The sequence below is a fragment of the Chiloscyllium plagiosum genome, chromosome 28 (assembly GCF_004010195.1).
Source record: "Chiloscyllium plagiosum isolate BGI_BamShark_2017 chromosome 28, ASM401019v2, whole genome shotgun sequence".
Classification (NCBI taxonomy): domain Eukaryota; kingdom Metazoa; phylum Chordata; class Chondrichthyes; order Orectolobiformes; family Hemiscylliidae; genus Chiloscyllium; species Chiloscyllium plagiosum.
This window is the reverse complement of record NC_057737.1, coordinates 8,375,113-8,385,728: the sequence shown is the minus strand read 5'-3', so window position 1 is coordinate 8,385,728 and position 10,616 is coordinate 8,375,113. Positions and strand designations below refer to the sequence as shown.

Sequence of the window (10,616 nt, the reverse complement as noted above, 5' to 3'; positions counted from 1 at the left end):
TCCAAGAGGAGAGATTGGTTTGATGGAGCCTGGATTCATTAAAGTTCAGAAGGGTGAGAGGAGACATGATTGAAACATAGAAAATTCTAACAGGGCTGGACAGATTGTATGCAGGCAGGATATTTCCCGTGGATGGGGAGTCTAAGACCAGGGGTCACAGTCACAAGATATGGGTTAGACCATTGAGGACTGACATGAGGAAACATTTCTTCACTTCTCTGCCACAGAATATTGTAGAGTTTAAATCACTGAATATATTCAAGAAATAGTTATTTCTTCAGATTTTAAAGGCACCAAGGATACGGGGAGAAAGCGATGATCATAATGAATGGTGATGTGGTCTCGATGGGGCGGGGGCTGCAGAGGAGGGAAGTGGCCTACTCCAGCACCTAGATTCTGTGTTTCTACGTAAATAACTCATTTATGCTTCCTGAATAATAAGAAAAATGGAGAATTCAGTGCAACTAACCTCTGGCAATGTTGCTCCGCCTCATGGAACCTGCAGTAATCTGCTCCTGAGGAGAATAAGAGGATTGAAGCCCATCAATTTCTGGCAGGAAGCGAAACTTATTTGCAAGTTGGCCGGGCCAGTGGTGAGTTCACACTCAGCTCGCACCTCACTGTATCCCTCACAGTCCATTCTCCGCAGGAACTCTATCTGTCCGCCAGCATATCTCTCGCGCTCTCTTTATTGGCAGCCCCTCTTGTTGACAATGAGTCTTTCCTTCGATTGGATTGGCGAGTGTGAGATGTCAGCGTTGGCGTTTAATAAGTAGTGACCTCACTCTTCATTAACATGAGAAAGCTTGGTTCCCTTGGCCCCTTGGAAAGCACTAGGATCTGTGAGAAAGGGAAGAGATCATGGTTAGGTTACCTTGGTGACAAACAACTGAAAGGGTGGATGAAATTACAAAAAAGCAGGGGTGCCAGTTCATCCCTTGTCATCTGGGAATTTCCCAGTTCAAGGTATCCCATTGAAAATCAGGACAATTTTGGGAACTTTGCTCATGGCCTGTTTGTGATATCCTTGACAATCTTGAAAGACACTGTGAGACTGGGGAATTAAGAATGATAACCGGGGAAATGCAGAGGCTTTGACCAAATCCATTTTTTATTATTTATTAGTTCCCAGATGTGGGTGCCGCTGGTCGGCCCAACATTTATTACCCACCCTTAATTGCCCCTAAGAAGGTGATGATGAGCTGCTTCTTGACGTGCTGCAGCCCCAGGCTTACGAAGCTGACTGGCCAATGCATGTTGCTGTTAGGGAGTTGGTTGAGCTTGGATGGCTGGTCTCCAATACTTAATGCTATCAACAGGTTCGATTCCCACACCGACTGAAGTTTACGTGAAAACATCTCCTTCTCAACACCTCCTCTCGCCTGAGGAGTGGTGACCTTGGGTTAAACCACCACTGGTCATCTCTCTCTCTAATGAGAGAGCAGCCCTATGGTCTGGCAGGACTATGGCAACTTTACATGCTCCTAGCCTCTTATAGAGTCATGCAGCACAGAAACAGACTCTTTGGTCCAACCAGTCCATGCTGAACATAATCCCAAACTAACTATCCCTCCCTGCCTGCTCCTTGCCCATATCCCTCCAAACCTTTCCTAATTGTGTACTTAACCAAATGTCTTTTAAACGTTCTAATTGTCCCCGTATCCACCATTTTCTCAGGAAGTTCATTCCACACGCTAACCTCTCTATAAAAAATTTGCCTCTTATGCCTTTTTTAAAACTCTCTCCTCTCAACTTGAAAATGGTTTCCCCTAGTCTTGATAATCCCTCATCCGAGGAAAAAGACAACTACCATTAACTCCACCTATATCTCTCATTACTTTACAAACTTCTATCTGCTCGCCTCTCAACCTCCTATGCTCCTTTGAAAAATGTCCCAGCATCTGCAACCTTCCATACCCAGCAACTTCCTGGTAAATCTCCACTGAACCTGCTCCAGTTTTATGAAAACCTTCCCCTAAATGGGTGACCAGAACTGGACTCAGTATTCCAGAAGGGACCTCATCAATGTCCTCTACAACTTCAACATGACATCCCAACTCCGTTGCTCAGAAGACTGAGCAATGAAGGCAATTGTGCCAAATGCCTTTGTAACTTTTTAACCTGTCTCTCTGTGCTGCAAACTTCAAAGGATTATATATTTGCACCCCTAGGTCCCTCTGTTCTACAACACTACCCAAGACCCTACCATTAATTGTATAAGCCCTATCCTTGTTTGTTGTACCAAAATACCATACCTCACATTTACATTTTTCAGTCTATTGACTCATTTGATCAATATTTCTTTGTATTATTAGAAAACCTTATTTACTGTCTACTATTTCACCAATGTTGGTGTCATCCGTAAACTTACTAACCATGTCTTCTATATTCACATCTGAATCATTTATATAAATGACAAACAAAAGTAGACCCAGCACCAATCCTTGTGGAACAACGCTGGTCACAGGCCTCCATTCCCAAAAAAAACAACCCTCCACCACCAGCCTCTGTCTCCTGCCTTTAACCTGATTATGTATCCAAGTGGCAAGCTCACCCTGAATCCCACGTGACCTGACTTTACTAATTAGTCTACCATGTGGAACCTTGTCAAAGTCTTTGCTAAAATCAAAATAAACAATGTCTACTGCTCAGCCATCATCAATCTTTTTGGTAACTTCCTCAAAAAAACTCAGTAAAGTTTGTGAGAGATGACTTTCCTTGCACAAAACCATGCTGATGATCTCTAATCAATTTTTGACTCTCTAAATGCCCATAAATCCTATTTTTTATGATCACCTCCAACAATTTACCCATAACTGAAGTCAGACTCACATGTCTATAGTTCCCCGGTTTCTCCTTACAATGTTTTTTAAACAAAGGTAGGACATTAGCCACCCTCCAGTCATCAGGCGCCTCACCTGTACCTATAGATGATGTAAATATTTCTGCATGGAGTCCCACAATTTCCTCCATTGCTTCTTGCAATGTTCTGGGATACATTAGTTCAGGTCCCGAGATTTATCCACCTTTATATTTTTTAAGACCTCCCGAACTTGCTCTGCTGTAATGCAAATTTCAAAACATTTATTTCTCTGCATTCTCTAGACTCCATTCATTACTTTGAAGAAGAAAGAAAGAAAATTACTTTCAGTAACAAAGTTAATTTTTTAAATTTGCTAATGTTTTAGATACAAAGAGCACAATCAAAATTAAGTGGCTATTGTAGATCATTTCCCAGTGTTGGTCATTTCCCATTAAAGATATTTCTCCTTGTAGATAATTTCCCATTGTAGATTATTTCTTTTGTAGATCACTTCTCATTGTGGATCACTTCTCATTGTAGATCGTTTCCTGTTGTAGATCATTTCTCATTTTAGATCATTTCCCATTGTAGTCATTTCGTATTGTAGATTATTTCTCATTGTTGATCACTTCCCATTGTTGATCATTTCTTTTATAGATCATTTCCCATCATAAGTCATTTCTCATTGTAGATCACTTTCCATTGTAAATCACTTCCCAGTGTAAATAATTTCTTTTGTAAGTCATTTCCCATTGTAAGTCATTTCTCATTGTAGATTATTTCTCATTGTAGATCATTTCCCAGTGTAGATCATTTCTTTCGTAGATCATTTCCCATTGTAAGTCATTTCTCATGGTAGATCATTTCCTATTGTAGATCATCTCCCATTGCAGATCATTTCCCATTGTAGATCATCTCCCATTGTAGATCATTTCCCATTGTAGATCATTTCCCATTGTAGATCGTTTCCCATTGTAGATCATTTCCCAATGTAGATCATTTCCCATTGTAGATCATTTCCCATTGTAGATCATTTCCCAATGTAGATACTTTCCCATTGTAGATCATCTCCCAGTGTAGATCGTTTCCCATTGTAGATCATCTCCCAGTGTAGATCATTTCCCATTGTAGATCATTTCCCAATGTAGATACTTTCCCATTGTAGATCATTTCCCAGTGTAGATCATTTCCCATTGTAGATCATTTCCCATTGTAGATCGTTTCCCATTGTAGATCATTTCCCAATGTAGATACATTCCCATTGTAGATTGTTTCCCAGTGTAGATCATTTCCCAGTGTAGATACTTTCCCATTGTAGATCATTTCCCATTGTAAATCATTTCCCAGTGTAGATCGTTTCCCAGTGTAGATCATTTCCCAGTGTAGATCATTTCCCAATGTAAATCATTTCCCAGTGTAGATCGTTTCCCATTGTAGATCATTTCCCAGTGTAGATCGTTTCCCATTGTAGATCGTTTCCCATTGTAGATCATTTCCCATTGTAAATTGTTTCCCATTGTAGATCATTTCCCAGTGTAGATCGTTTCCCATTGTAGATCATTTCCCAGTGTAGATCGTTTCTCATTGTAGATTGTTTCCCATTGTAGATTGTTTCCCATTGTAGATCATTTCCCAATGTAGATCATTTCCCATTGTAAATCATTTCTCATTGTAGGTCATTTCTCATGGTAGGTAATTTTACATTGTAGATAATTTTCATTCATTTTCCTTTCACAGTTTTTGACTCAGCTACTGACAAATCTTATACATATTGTCAGTTCTGCGTTCTGTGGGCATTTAGGAAAAATTGAATTGGACGCAGTCAGTCTTGCTATAGCGGTGAGTTCATGTTAAAAATATGTATATTTATTGATGCTAACATCTCCTGTATAAAATAGCAATGAAATTGCATTGCTTCCTATCAGTGCCAAGCTCAGTGCCGTTACCAGCTGATGAACTGCTCCTTGTGAAAAAGCCTGGTCTCTACCTGCTGCTCTCAATGGAAGGGCAACTGGAGCCCGGCAGTTGCTTCAGTGGCCCCCCAGGCTAAAGACCAGGAACATCAGCTCGACATTCCAGCTCATCACTGTTCTCAATGAGCCATCCTGGAAGTCCCATGGGTGTGGGGGACATTGGGTGAGGGCGAGATTGGGCTCCGTCTTAATGCCCTACATGGGGAGTTCACCCTCTGGCAGTCACTTGGCTGACACGGGAGGATTGGTCACTCGTGTCAGGCACTCAGCAGCTGGGGAGGCATGTGGAACTAGATCAACACCAACAACAACTTACAACATATTTACAATGCACCTTTCATGTAATTAGGTCTCATGGCATTCCATAGGAGCATTAACCAGATATAAAGGATGGTCAATGAAGAATAACTTAGGACATATTACTAAAGGTGATGGAAATCATGAGGATAAGAAAATTAGCATTAAGGTGCTTTACCTGATTGCTCGCAGTATTCATAACAAAGTCGATGAATTAACAGCACAAATCATCGTGAATGATTATGATATAGTAGGCATCACAAAGAAGTGGTTGCAGGGGGTTCAGGACTAGCAGTTAAACGTCCAAGGATTTACAACTTACCGAAAAGAGAGGGAGACAGGCAGAGGGGCCGGAGTTGCCTTGTTAGTTAAGGATGTGATTCGATCTATGGCACTGAATGACATAGGGTCAGATGATGTGGAATCTGTATGGGTAGAGTTGAGGAACCACAAAGGCAAAAAAAAAACATAGTGGGAGTTATGTACAGACCTCCCAGCAGTGGTCAGGACCAGGGACGCAAAATGTACCAAGATGTACGTGGCTTGAGAGATGGTGAAAGAGGGAGGGGTTCAGATTTGTTGGACATTGGAACCGGTTCTGGGGAAGGTGGGACTATTACAAAATGGATGGTCTACATCTGAACCACACCGGAACCAATGCCTTGAGGGAGGTTTTGCTACTGCTGCTGGGGAGGTTTTAAACTAATGTGGCAGGGGGCTGGGAACCAGAAGAGAAAACAAGTAGGCAGCGAGGTGGAGACTGTAAGAATCATTAAGATATCATTAATAAGGGAAAGAATAGGCAGAGAGCAGATGTGCGCAAAAGAACTGAGGGCCTGAAATGCATCTACTTTAATGCAAGGAGCATAGTGGGTAAGGCAGATGAACTTCGGGTTCGGACTGGTGCCTGGGAGTATGATGTTATTGCAATCACAGAGACTTGATTGAAGGAAGGGCATGATAATTGGTAACTAAATGTTCCAGGATATAGACGCTTCAGACAGGACAAGGAGGGAAGTAAAAGGGGGGCTGGGGTTGCATTGTTGGTCAGGGATGATATCACGGCTGTGCTGAAGGAGGACACAATGGAGGTCTTGGATAGTGAGGCATTATGGGTAAAGCTGAGAAATAAGAAGGGTGCAGTTACATTGTTGGGGCTGTATTACAGGCCTCCCAACAGTGAGCGTGAGATAGAAGAACAAATAGATAAACAAATTATGGAAAGATGTAGAGGCAATAGGGTAGTGGTGATGGGAAATTTTAATTTTCCCAACATTGACTGGAATACACTTAACGTCAGAGGTCTGGATGGGGCAGAATCTGTAAAAAGTGTCCAGGAGAGTTTTTAGAGCAGTATGTCAATAGTCCGATGAAGGAAGGGCCATATTGGATCTGGTACTGGGGAACAAGCCAGGCCAGGTGGCAGAGGTTACGGTGGGGGATTTCTTTGGGAACAGTGACCACAATTCTGTAAGTTTTAGAATACTCATAGATAAAGATGAGAGTGATCCTAAGGGAAGAGTACTAAACTGGGCCAAGGCCAATTATATCAAAATTAGGCAGGAGCTCAGAAATATGGATTGGACATAGCTATTTAAAGGGAAGTCCACATTTGAGATGTGGGAGTCTTTCAAAGATAGGTTAACGGTAGTGCAGGATAGGCATGCCCCGTTGAAGGTAAAGGATAGGAAGGGCAAGATTCATGAACCGTGGATGACAGGAGAAATTGTATGATTAGCCAAGAGGAAAAGGGAAGCGTACGTAAGGTCCAGGCAGCTAAGAACAGAACGGGCCATGGAGGAATATCGGAAGAGTAGGACAAGTCTTAAATGAGGAATCAAACGGGCTAAAAGGGGTCATGAAATAGCTTTAGTGAGCAGGATTAAGGAGAATCCGAAAGCATTTTATTTTTATATAAGAACCAAGCGGATAACTAGAGAAAAGATTGGTCCACTAAAGGATAATAAAGGAAGGCTGTGTGTGGAACCTGAGAGAATGGGTGAGATTCTGAACGATTACTTTGCATCAGTGTTCACTGAGGAGAGGAACATGATGAATGTTGAGATTAGAGATAGAAGTGTGATTAGTCTGGATCACGTTGGCATAACTAGGGAAGATGTGTTGGGTAGGCTAAAGGTTATTAAGGTGGACAAATCCCCAGGACCGGATGGGATCTATTCCAGGTTGCTGAGGGAGGCAAGAGAGGAAATAGCTAGGGCCCTGCATCCTTAAATACAGGTGAGGTGCCGGAGGACTGGAAGGTTGCTCATGTTGTCCCCCTGTACAAGAAGGGTAGTAGGGATATTCCAGGTAACTACAGACCAGAGAGCCTGAAGTTGGTGGTGGAAAAGTTGCTGGAGAGGGTATTGAGGGATAGGATCTATTTATATTTCAAAAAGAATGGGCTTATCAGTGATAGGCAACATGATTTTGTGTGGGGGAGATTGTGTCTTACCAACTTAATAGAGTTCTTCGAGGAAGTGACCAAGTTGTTAGATGAAGGAAGGGCTGTTGATGTCATATACATGGACTTTAGTAAGGCGTTTGATAAGGTTCCCCATGGTAGACTGATTGGAGAAGGTGAAGTCACATGGTGTGCAGGGTGTTCTAGCTAGGTGGATAAAGAACTGGTTGAGCAACAAGAGACAGAGAGTAGTCGTTGAAGGGAGTTTTTCGAAATGGAGAAAGGTGACCAGGGTGTTCCACAGGGATCAGTGCTGGGGCCACTGTTGTTTGTAATATACATAAATGATCTGGACGAGGGCATTGTTGGTATGATCAGCAAGTTTGCAGATAACACGAAGATTGGTGGAGTAGCAGAAAGCATAAGAGACACGCAAAGAATATAGGATGATATAGATAGACTGGAGAGTTGGGTGGAAAAGTGGCAGATGGATTTAAATCCAGACAAACGTGAGGTGATGCATTTAGGCAAGACTAATTCGAGAGGGAATTATACAATGAATGGAAGAGCCTTGGGAAAAGTTAATGAGCAGAGAGATCTGGGAGTGCAGGTCCATTGTACCCTGAAGGTTGCTGCACAGATGGATAGAGTGGTCAAGGACGCATATGGTATGCTAACCTTCATTGGACGGAGTATTGAGTATAAGAGCTGGCAAGTCATGTTAAAATTGTACAAGACATTGGTTCGGCCGCATTTAGAATACTGTGTATAGTTCCGGTCGCCACATTACCAAAAGGATGTGAACACTTTGGAGAGGGTGCAGAGAAGGTTTACGAGGATGTTGCCTGGTATGGAAGGTGCTAGATTGAGTAGGTCATTAGAAAAAAGAAGATTGAGGGGGGACCTGATTAAAGTTTACAAAATCATGAAGGGTATTGACAGGGTGGATAGAGACAAGCTTTTTCCTAGGGTGAAGGATTCAATAATGAGAGGTCATGCTTTCAAGGTGAGAGGTGGAAAACTTCAGGGGGATACATGCGGCAAGTACTTCACACAGAGGGTGGTGGGCATTTGGAACACGTTGCCAGCAGAGGTGGTAGAGGCAGGCACGGTAGATTCATTTAAGATGCATCTGGACAGATGCATGACTAGGTGGGGGGCAGAGGGATACAGATGCGTAGGAATTGGGTGACAGGTTTAGACAGTAGATTTGGATCAGCTCAGGCTTGGAGGGCCGAAGGGCCTGTTCCTGGACTGTAACTTTTTTTTATTCTTTGTTTGTTCTTCTTTAAAATAGATAGGGCATGTCAGAAAGGTAAGGTCACAGCAATCGTGGGGGAATTCAATATGCAAATGGCTGGGTGAATAATGTTGCTGGTGGATCCAAAGAAAGGGATTTCATGGAATGCTTACAGGATGGCTTTTTGGAACAGCTTGTGATGGAGCCCACAAGGGAGCAGGCTCTTCTGGACTTAGTGCTATGCAACAAGCCAGACTTTATAAAAGATCTTAAAGTCAGGAAACACTTAGGAGGCAGCGATCATAATGTGGTAGAGTTCAGTCTGCAGTTTGAAAGAGAGAAGGCAAAATCAGATAAAATGGTGTTACAGTTAAATAAAGGTAATTACAGAAACTGATGAAATTCGAGCCAAGTGGGGAAAACAGTAGAGCAACAATGGCAGGAGTTTCTGGGTGTAATTGAGGACACAGTACAGAGGTTCATCCCAAAGAAAAGAAAGATTCCCTGGTGGGGGGGGGGGGGGGGGGGGGGGGCAGGGAGGGACGTGGGTTAGACAACCATGGCTGGCAAAGGAAGTCAGGAAATGTATCATTATAAAAACGTGACAGCCTATAAAGTAGCCAAGAGCAATGGGAAATCAGAAGATTGAGAAGACTACAATAACAGACAGAGGATAACAAAGAGAGAAATAAGGAAGGAGAGGATCAAATATGAAGGTAGGCTAGCCAGTAATATTAAAATTGATCATAAAAATTTCTTTCAATGCATAAGAAACAAACAAGAGGCAAAAGTAGAGATTGGGCTGCTCCAAATTGATGCAGGAAAGCTAGTGATGGGAGATAAGGAAATAGCTGAAGAACTGAATAAGTACTTAGTGTTAATCTTCACAGTGGAAGACATGAGTAATATCCCAACAATTAAGGAGAGTCAAAAGGCAGAGTTGAGTATGGTGCCCATTACAAAGGAGAAAGTACTTGATAACTGAAAGATCCAAAAATTGATAAATCTCCTGGCCCTGATGGGCTACATCCTAGAGTTCTGAGAGAGGTGGCTGAGGAAATAACGGATGCGTTGGTTGTGAGCTTCAAAAATCACTGGAGTCCCGGAAAGTCCCGGATGATTGGAAAATTGCTACTGTAACCCCCTTGTTCATGAAAGGATCAACACAAAAGACGGAAAATTATAGGCCGGTTAGCCTAACCTCGGTTGTTGGTAAAATTCTAGAATCTATCATTAAGGATGAGATTTCTAAATTCTTGGAAGTGCAAGGTCAGATTAGAACAAGTCAGAATGGATTTATTAAGGGGAGGTCATCCCTGACAAACCTGTTAGAATTCTTTAAAGACGTAACAGGTAGGTTAGATGAGGGAAACCCTTGGATGTTATCTAACTAGACTTTCAAAAGGCCTTTGATAAGGTGCCTCATGATATGCTTCTGAGTAAGGTGAGGACCCATGGTGTTCAATGTGAGCTACTGGCATGGATTGCGGATTGACTGACAGAAGGCAGAGAGTTGGGATAAAAGATTCTTTATCGGAATGGCAGCTGGTGACAAATAGTGTCCCGCAGGGTTCAGTGTTGGGGCCATAGTTATTCACTTTATATATTAATGATCTGGACCAAGGGACTGGAGGCATTCTGGCAAAATTCACTAATAATATGGAGTTAGGTGGACAGGCAGGTAGTGCTGAGGAGGTGGGGAGGCTACAGAAACATTTAGACAGTTTAGGAGAGTGGTCTAAGAAATGGGGAAAGTGAGGACTGCAGAAAAATGTGATGCTGGAAAAACACAGCAGGCCAGGCAGCATCCGAGGAGCAGGAGAATCGACATTTCGGGCATAAGCCCTTCTTCAGGAATGAGGCTGGTGTGCCAGGCGGGCTGAGATAAAAGGTAGGGGG

At 42.6% G+C, this 10,616-nt stretch overlaps 1 pseudogene; it reads left to right on the top strand.

Annotated features, from left to right (window-relative positions):
* Nucleotides 1-446: 446 nt before the first annotated feature.
* The window catches only part of LOC122564211, a 43,346-nt pseudogene continuing 33,176 nt past the window's right edge, over nucleotides 447-10,616 (top strand).